Below are 10,622 nucleotides of genomic sequence, written 5' to 3'. Positions count from 1 at the left end.
GGCCAGTAGTTCTCCGTTGGGATTTTTTATTTTTTATTTATTTTTTGTACTGGTCCAACCAAAATGGCACTGAAGGTATCAACCGTTTGGATCACCAAACCAAGGTCCCACTGATATAAAATAAAAACCCAGAGGTACAAGATAAAACTTTAGGCTTTAGCCCAAGAATTGTATTTTAGTCCCTGATAACTTAACAATATATATATATATATATATATACTGTGATTGATTGAGGGTTGTGTTCGGCGCAATAGACTTCAAAGAGTGGGGTCATCTTTTAGCGATCCAAGCAGTTTATACGGTGGGCCTCACTGTAGAGGCAAGATCTGCAGAATATCTCTCCCATCAGATTATTTCTGCCATCTGATTGAAACCCTATTGACTATAGGCCATTGTTTGTAATCGTCCATTTGCAAGGTACCACTTGGATTGCTAAGATCATGCGGTACAGGAGGTATTTGGGCATGGCCCACCTCTTGATGAAACCGACCATTTGAACCACTATGGTTAGCAAAGTTGGGCCCCAACTGTTACATGGCTGGGATCAAGCATGGGAGCGGTTTAGGTGCGGCTCCTACCGTGGGGCCCACCTTGATGTATATATTCTATATCCACGCCATCCATCCATTTTAACAGAACATTTTAGGTCATACTCCCAAAAATGAAGTATATCCAAGTCTCATTTAGACCATACCATTAGAAACAGTGGTGATTAAGCGTCACACCGTTAAAAATTTCATAGGGCCCACCATAATATTTTCTTAATATTTTCTTTCCATCCAACCTGTTGATGAGGTCAAAAAAACCTGGATTAAGGTAATATACAAATATCATCTTGATCCAAAAATTTTGTAGCCCACAAAAAAGTTTTTAATGGTCAATCACAGTTGTTTCTTATGGTATGGTCCACCTGAGATTTGGATCTACTTCATTTTTGGGATCGTGACGTAAAATGTTCTGAAAAACGGATGGACCGCGTGGATATAGAATACATAGATTAAGGTGGGTCCCACAGTAACGACCGCACCGTCTTGGCCTTGGGTTAGGCCGAGGCCACACCTAATCTGCTCCCACCAAGCATCTCATGATAACATGAGGAGAGCTATGAAACACTGGAGAGAGCGTGTCTGATGGTTGATGCGCGGGAAGTAAAAATTTCACATGCCATACATATAACTTTATCTGAATCGTCAAATCATGTGTCCAAATGCAGATGGCTTCTGACACCGCAAGTTATACTAATTCGAATTCCTAAGTACCGATTGGTAGGCATCTAATATATATTTGAAATAAAAATTCAACGGTCCAAATTCAACAATTAAGTGCCAGCTAATCAGAGCCTTTTATAATTGTTAGATAGATTTAACTTTTTGGTGATGACCCATTTACAGTGGACTCCATAATTTGGACAGTTTAATTTGAGTTAATGTGTAAGTTTCTGAGTGCCTGTGCATCGACTACCAAACTCCCACAGAGTATCAAAAAACAATCTGTGATAGTTCGTAGTTACTCTTCAACCGTACAAATGGGATAGTTTTGCGGCAATCCAGACCGTCCAAATCACTGATCTACTCTGGATGGTGCATACCCACCAAAAAAAAAAAAAAAACTTTACAGATGATGATTGGTCTGGATTCACGTACATGATTGTTTCATGCAAACAAGATGAGTCAAGGCCATGTTTGGAATGGTGATGAGCGATCGAAAGAGTCAAGCCCATGTGATACACGCCAAAAGGGAGCAGTCAGGTCATTTTTTAAATTTTCACATCATTTTCATGAAATTGTATATAATAATAATAAAATAATTATAATAATTATAATATTGTTCTTTGCTTAATAAACTCGTAACCGTCGGCCTTTAATCATCTCTTCCATACCTAATTATCAACAATACATGCATGGAACATGTATCTTATATAGGTATATTAATCAATCCATGCCTGTTTCTCCACCGGCATGTATGTTCACACGTGCTGACATGACACGTATGGGAATCATCGAACTTAAGTGACATACAAATCGTCGGTGTTGCCGTGTTGATGATGAAAGGCAAGCTAGTGCACTCATCAGACATGCCCCACGTGCTAATTGAATATTGGACCGTTGGCCGAATTTCCATCAGTAGGGCCCACCTTATAAGTGAGGTTGACTGATTTTTGGGACAGGTCGTGTTCTTAGTGGGACCCACCTGTTGCTCAGGTTGGATAATCCCCAAACAATCCATGTTGGCACTTGTGAGCAGATTCGGATGAAAGGGATTACTCAACCTCCATTAGTAAAAGAACTATGAATTAAGACTCTTTTCTCAAATCTAATGATGATGCTGATGTGGCCTAATTGTCTTCCTTCGGGCCATGCTAGTCATGTAAATCTATGCAAGTATATGTTTCTCAATCAGAGCCCTTGGATGGTCAATAGCCACCCCCACTAAGGAATTGGTTTGTGCTGAGTAGTGTACTGAGTAAACTCTATGGGGCTCACCATGATTTATGTGTCTTATCCATACCGTCTATCTGTTTTTCAAGTTCATTTTATGATATGAACCCAAAATAGAAGCATATTCAAATCTCAAGTGGAGCACACTACCAGAAAGAGTGGAGATAATGACGTCCATTGTTAAAAACTTTCTAGAGCCCACATTGATATTTATTTTCATCCAACCTTTTCATGAGGTCAGATAGACATAGATGAAAGGAAAACACCCATATTAGCTTGATTCAAAACTTCAATTGTCACGCCTCGAAATTCGGTACCTGAATTGGTCAGGCTCGAATCCGAATTCTAGGACTGTAATTTGTAGTTAAACAAAATATACATCGCAACCCACATTATTTTCATGCATTTTCAAGGCAATCAGAGTAACTAAAAGGGGTCAAAATAATTATCATTAAATAACATCCACAAATCAATTATTGAATATTTAGTTACATTGATATTCAAAAATAATTAATAATAATATATATTAAATTTTAAGAAATTTTCAAATAAACAAAAAGAAAAGTCTTTAATCTTGTCTAATTGATTCTTCATACACAGATCCTACAAAACAATCTATAAAGGTGTGAGCGCGACAGCTCATAGGGTCACATCATTTCCAAAATTGAAAATTCTACTTTAACACCAATACAACTCAATAAAATAAATAGGATTAATTACGAGTATTGAATTGACATTTTACATGGCAACAATAACAAGTCATCTAAAATCCTTTTTGTTTCAATCCAGGACAAAGCACCCGTGTGTTGATCCTTTTAGGGAATGACCCTTGGCAGAGCACCGGTGTTGATCCTTTCAGGGAAAGTCCCTCAGCAAAGCACCTGGTGAATAAACTTTTCCGGTAAATACTAAGTGTAACGCCCTAAAAATCGGGGGTCGTGCATACGCTCGACTCTCGAGTTCCCGGGGTCACTTATAACCGGTTTTCATTAATATGCGATTAATCCAGTCTAAATGCGCATTCTGAAATTTCCTGGAACATGAAGCACAACTACACAAGTCTACTGAAATAGAAGAAAATTAACTATACCTATATATACATGTCCAAAAGAATATAAACGGGCGCACAAGGTGACGCCCAACAAAATCACAAAAAGAATGGCATGTCCAAAAAGAATAAAGCTGAGCCGCTGCTCCGCGATCCAATCTACTGATCCGACGGGGTCCCGCTCATCAACTGGAAGTAAGGGAACTGGTCCTCCTCCTCGAGACTCGCATCACCAGGCTCCACGTAATCTGTATCTCCTGCATCTACGAGCGGGTCTGGTTGGTGTTTTAAAACACCGTCCCAGAGTGGGAGTGAGTGATCAACTCAGTGGGTGCTATTAGTCTTAAGTTGCAACAAGCATCAGTTATAATAAGAATTTAATAAAAAGCAACCATTCACAAATATCTAACTAATCTTATTGATGCACATGCATGGTGGATGATATAATGTATGCCCTCACCATAACTCTCCCTCAAGCGACTCCGTCTAACGATCGCATATGTCAACACTCCCTCAGAGCGACCTCGACTGCCGAGTCGCCAACCTAACTAATGTCGTGCAATGATGATGTTAACCGGGTTCTTAGTTAAGTCCATTCATCCAGCAGATTTGAGAATCTAATACACCACATGTATCAAATGCCCTAAACAAGTTGCGAGGCCAAGACCCCCCAACGTGTGAGGTCAAGACCCCGCGATCCTTAATCCCATCGGGTTCTCCGTCCCCGACTTCAAGCACACGGGGAGTGCTGAGAGAAAGGGATCGCTCGCGGTCACTACGGGGAGGCGCGTCACCCCAGCATAGCCCAACAGCTCGGACACAGTGTCCCATTCCACCATGCCCGGCTCACGAGACTGTCGATCAATATTCCATCCGGTATCGATGGGCTACAACGGTGGTAGGGTGTTCCAGATTCCATACATAAGTGAGTAAACATGGTTAACAACCAGGGTTGAACAGTAAATAGGCTAGACCGCACGAGTCAGGCGAGCACGTGACGGACGACATCGAGCACAAAAGGCCCATGTAGTCAAACTATTGCCGCCCACGCGCACCCACCCAAATCCATGGGTTTAGACTTGGGTAGCCCTACCAATGGGGCTACCGTCTCTCCTCAAGTTTCCTAACCAATCCAAGGATTGAGAATGACTCTTAACATGTCAACCATCAAGAATATCATCTAACATACAGTATTATGTTCACATACATCTCAACATATGATTCAAACACTCTTAGCAAGCAAACTACAACATCATGATTAAGGTGCATGTGAGTGGTGTTGATTTGGGGGGAAGTCAAGCACTTCTTACACCTCAAGGGATCAATTACACAAGATCAATTACACACTAGGAAGCAACACATATGAGAGAAAAAGAAATCAAACAAACATGAGCATGTAATCATCCATACACTAGATCATGAGAGGTAAGATTTAACATCAAGGAGAACTAAATATGTCATTCCATACAATCTAACAACATATCATTCCTAGATTCCTCTAGATTCTTCCATACAACATACCAAGTAAACAAAATCATTAAACTCCAACTATAATTGGTGCTAAGCTACCTAAGGATAATAGTTCGCACCTATGGATCGTTGGAGACTTAGAAAATGACCTAGGAATGAGGGCTTTTGGTGGCGGACGGCCGAAATCCCTAGAGCAAATGTTTACATGTTAGAATCCCAAGCAAATCCCTCCTCAACACATGAGTTTCATGGAAAAATGGATGAATGGTCTTACCTAGACGACCAATGGACGAATGGGCGGTCGAGGAGGAGGATTTTTCCTTGGAGAAGAGGTAGGGAGTTGTAGGGTTAAATTTCCTTGGGCCCCACTTCGATCTAGGGTCCACTTTGCTCTCCCTCACTCTCTCTTTCTCTCCTTGCTCTCTCTCTTCTCCCTTTACTCTCTCCCTCTTTCTCTCTTCTCCCTCTTCTAGGGTAAAAATCGTATGGGGAGAGGGGGTGCCCAAATGAGCCCCTTTTATAATGTCAGATTTGGTGAAAATGGCCCCAAGTTTACTATACTAACCCTATGGGTGGGTTTTTCTAGCCACAAAGGCCCACTATGAGGTATACAAGTCGATAGCCCTAATGATGATCCATGTATGGATATGATTGGCCCACCATTTGGATGTGCCAATCAACGGATATGATTAGGAGTCTGTTCAACGGTCACCAATGGTTGATCAGGGCCACAGTTATACGGATATGAGCAGGGAAATATCCTTACTCTACGTGTGAAGTTTGGCCGCAAACCGATGATCCGAAACTCTCAACTTTGCAAAAGGGTGGACGACCCAATTCACTTAAGTTTCAGCTTCTTCCTTTAGGGTAGTTGCACTTCTCATGCACTCGTCCTTTAGCTCAAGTTGAGCGGTTCTGGGCAGTACCCAGGTCCGACTCTCACGATGGACGTCAAACCCAGTAAGATGGACATTACTCTATAATTTTGTAACTAGTGGCCCACCAACGAGCGGTTTACAGCTTGTTCAGGAAATCGGAGCATTTTTGTAATGAATTAAGTATTGAGATTTCTCGTGGGCGATGATTAGGGTTTGGATTAACTATGTTTATAGTGTGGCCTATGTTGAGAGTCAAATATTGCATATTAGACCTCAGTTATTGCTTAGATTTACGAACATGATACCGTTTAACGGCCCGCTTTAATCGTTTTGTGATGCAGAGTGTATTTACGAGCGTGGACTGAAAAGAGAGCTTAAAGCATAGATTTAATGCTCTGATGACACTAAAGGCAAGAGACGGACTCCAGGGGACCAAGATCAATGGAATTACACGCCAGGGATCTGCGAAAATCGAGAAACTGAAGCTCAAGCGGCCTGAAAGTCAGCCAAAATGCAAGATCACTGGGTTTCCATCATCTGTTCAGCTCAAAACTTTATACATGGCTCAAGGACCAAAAACTAACCGTACACGTCAAATTTTAGCCATTGGATCCTCATGGAAGTGGCTAAACTGATAGATCAGTCCATAAAACCCTGATTTGGGGCCCACCCGCTGTCCGGATACTCTTCAACTTCGGTCCCCATGGTTCAAATGAAATGGGGAACAAGATGGATGGTGTGAATTTCTCATATACATCAAGAAAAGACCCAGTTTACATGGTGCATGTGCATAGCACACATGCACTGGACGTGCACCGGTCGGGCAGCCCGGTCAAAACCAGGCTGACCCGACCCGTCTCCTGCACCAAGACAGCGGACGGACGCTGTCCGTCCATTCTTTGCTAGTGGGCCCCATCCATCACATATTTCGACAATCAGAGCCGTCCATATGCTCCGCAAGGTGGCCAAAACAGTCGCCTAGCTTTCCTTTTGGTATCATGTACGTACAGACAGGCAGATCACCTTTCACACCTAGGACGGACGGCAGAACAGAAAACGACATGGGCCACACCGAATCTAGTTAAAAGCTAGCCATTTCCATTTGGTTTTTCGAGTATAGTTCAATGATCGGTGTGGATTTCTCAACCGACGTCAATCATGGGTCCACCGACTTCCACGGCGCGAATTCGCAGGCTTTGTTTCGCAACAGAGGCTCCGGTTAATCATTGTGGACCCCACTCATTGTCCATAGAGTCAATCAGAACCGTCCATTCGAATTATAGGAGGGTTTAAACCAAGATCTAGTTGATCTTGGTTTGAAACATGGCGGACAGAAGGTGAAAAAACGGATGGATGGCAGAACTATGTTACATGATGAGCCAGGTGGGCCGCATCAAAAGATGTCCAATCACCATCCATCCTACCGAAATTTCTCAAGGAAGCTGATGAACGAAGTGGATGTCTCACGCAACGTTCACCATGGACCCCACCGAGCTCCACAGCGTAACAGCATGCGCAAGTTGGGTTCAACGTCCGAAACCGACGCTATTTTGTCGATTATATGATCATGGGCATTGATCATATGGCAGATCTGGACCGTCCATCGTAAAGATCAGCCAGAAACGTCCCAGGAGACGTTGATTTCACGGACGAAGTGCAAGGAAATCAAGAGCTTTGAGTCCCCGAGTTTAGCTGCGTAAAGGAGTTACGCGGCTGTTGCTGCGAAAGCCGTTTCATACCGACTCCAACACGTTCTCTTGTGCGTGAGAACTCTCAGCCGGCTGTTTTAGCCTATAAGAAAGAGAGAGAAGGAATGTGAGGAAAGGAAAGCGAGGGATGTGGAGCTGGACATGGGCTCGACGTGGAAGGTGTGGCTGCACGTGAGCAGAGAGAGATATCTGGTTTTTCTCTTGTTCTTTTCTTTTTCTTTTTATTTTGAATTTAGTCTAATCATGCCCGTGATCGGCTAAACCTCTTAGCTGGGGCTAAGAGGGGAAGCTTGTGGCGTGATGGGACTGACTCTATGCCTTTGATTTATGCTAGACTGATTGATGTTTATTTTAGTTCAATTAAGAGGAATACTTTCAGTTTGTTTTAATGGTTTGTTGTGACTGAAATTACAATAGATCTGTAATGGCTTTGAGTATTTCTCCCTCCTTTTGATGTTTATGATGTCAGGAAGCCCTGTTGTTCACCATCGTCTCATGGGCATGGTTGGATGACGGTATCCTTCCTAACCTTCATGCATTGTTGAGTGGTTGGTAATTAGTTTAATTTTGTTGGTTGCTTTGCCTCCTAGGCATGGTTTGATGATGGAATCTATTCTAATTCATATACCTTTCATTTCTTTAAAACTATATTAAAAGAAGTTCAGTTTAATTTTCATGGTGATGGCATAAGATCTCCCTAATCTCTACAAGTGGATCCTCTGAATCCCCAGTTTTCCTTCCCTGAATTGTTTAAGTTTTAGATAATTATTCCATAATTATTCCTTAAATTCTATTTGATTTAGATTATATCTTAGTCTAGTTTTAGTTCTACTTAGTTTCAGATAACGTACAGGTATCAGTCCCTTGGGATTCGACCTCGGTCTTACCGAGTTTATTACTACATCACAACCCTATACTTGGGGAGTGAACAAGTTTTTGGCACCGTTGCCGGGGATTGACGGTTATGTTTTCTGAAATTAACTAGTTTTAGGATTAGTTTAAGATTAAGATTTTTCTAACTTTAGGTCTAGATTTTTCTGATTTCTAGAAACTAACCTGTTTTCCTGTTTTACAGGATCCTGACATAAGTTTCTAAATTGGTAATTCCTTCCTAATTTCTCTACTTTTTCTACTTTTAAAGTTAGGGTTTAAATTTTAGAAATTTTCTAATTCTAGTATTTTCCTAATTTTAGGAAATAGTTTTTTTTTTTAGAAACTTTCCTCTTTTAGAAACTAGGTTAGTTATTTTCCTTTTTAGAAATTCTTTCTAATTTTCAGAAACTAACTCATCTTTCCTTTATTTCTATTTTAGAAACTTTCTAATTCTGGCTTTTTTAAAATCTAATTTTGTTTCCTAATTTATTTTTGGAAATTTATTTTTTATTTATTTATTTTTATTTTTATTGTTATTTTTTTTTAGAAACTAACTTTCCTATTGTGTAGGCTTTTAAGGTAGAAATTTCTAATTCGGTAAGCTTTCTCTCTACTTTCTATTTGTCAGTTCTCTTTTAGTAATTTACCTTCTAGATTAGAACTTTCTTAATTTATTTTAGAAATTTTCACTTTCTTTTATAAATTCCTTCTTTTAGAAATCAATTTACTGCTATCTTTCTTTTAAGGATTTTTCTTCTCTTTTTTTAGAATCTAACTTATTTTGTCTTATTTTGCAGGTTTTTTACTTAGGGCTTCCAATTTGGTAACTTCTTTCCAACCCTCTCTTTCTTTCTAGATTTTCTTTTCCTTTCTTAGGATTAGGTTTCAAATTTGATTAAGGATTGTGAGTGTTCCATGCCCAAGTGGGCCCGTGACAACACTCGACGTCTCCTGACTGAAGGAGGATTGGTTGAGGGGTTAACTATCCATCGCAGGACTAGACACCACTCGAAATCCCCTGAGTTAATTGAAGTGATGGCTAAAAACCAACCTCTTCTACCCCAACCTAGGGTGGAGGACATTCAGGATGAGAATGAGGTGTATCAAGCACCCCCGCCACGTACTTTACGAGATTATTTACAACCAGCGGGGGTGAGTATGCCCTCATGCATGATTTTTCCTGAAAATACAGGACATATGGACATCAAGCCAGGGGTTATCCAACTCCTTCCTAAGTTCCATGGGCTTGAATCTGAAGAACCATATCTACATTTGAAAGAGTTTGATGAGATCAGAGCCACTTTATATTTTCAAAATGTGTCTGAGGACACAGTCAGGCTGAGACTCTTTCCTTTTTCCTTAAAAGAGAAGGCTAAGACGTGGTTACATTCACTGCGTCCTAGATCCATTGGCACATGGAATGATATGCAAAGGGAATTTATAAAGAAATTCTTTCCACATCATAAAACAATTACCCTTAGAAAAGCAATCATAAACTTCACCCAAAAGGAGGATGAAACATTTTACCAATGTTGGGAAAGGTTCAAGGATTTGGTCAGTTCATGCCCACAACACGGTTTTGAAACGTGGCGCATTACAAATTTTTTCTATGATGGACTGACATCTTCCATGCGCCAAATGGTCGAGACAATGTGTAATGGAGAATTCATTAATAAAAATGTTGACGAGGTATGGGATTACCTCGATAGTCTTGCTGAAAAAACACAATCATGGGACTATTACCCGAAGTCGAACACCACGTCTAGGCCGACTCAATTAAAGGAGAAAGGTGGATTGTATCTCTTGAAAGAAGAGGATGATCTCAAGTGTAAAGTGACTACGCTCATAAGGAAAGTTGAGGCCATGGAAAGAAAGAAGGATAAGGTTAATGAAAGTGTTTGCAGCATCTGTGATTGCAACATTCATACAACTGAAAATTGCCCTACAATACCTGCCTTTCAAGAAGTGTTGAATGAACAATCTAATGCCGTAAATAATTATCAAAGACCTTTCAATGGACCAACCTCTAATACGTACAATCTTGGTTGGAAAAATCATCCAAACTTTAGTTGGAGAAATGGACAAACTGCTACCCCTCAAAGTTTCTTTAATCAAAATCCAAATCAGGGGAAACCTTAAGAAGAATCGGTTCAAAATTCCATGCAAGAGCTGACCCATGCAATGCGAGACTTTATGCAAAAGATGG

At 40.7% G+C, this 10,622-nt stretch overlaps 1 non-coding gene across 1 annotated transcript; it reads right to left on the bottom strand.

The window, feature by feature from the left end:
- Nucleotides 1-9,889: 9,889 nt before the first annotated feature.
- On the bottom strand, nt 9,890-9,996 carry LOC131244795 (small nucleolar RNA R71). Its single transcript, XR_009170570.1, has one exon. It is a non-coding gene; the product is annotated as a small nucleolar RNA R71 (small nucleolar RNA).
- Nucleotides 9,997-10,622: the final 626 nt, after the last annotated feature.

The sequence above is a fragment of the Magnolia sinica genome, chromosome 4 (assembly GCF_029962835.1).
Source record: "Magnolia sinica isolate HGM2019 chromosome 4, MsV1, whole genome shotgun sequence".
NCBI lineage: Eukaryota > Viridiplantae > Streptophyta > Magnoliopsida > Magnoliales > Magnoliaceae > Magnolia > Magnolia sinica.
The sequence above is the reverse complement of the archived record's forward strand: the minus strand, read 5'-3'. Positions and strand labels throughout refer to the sequence as shown.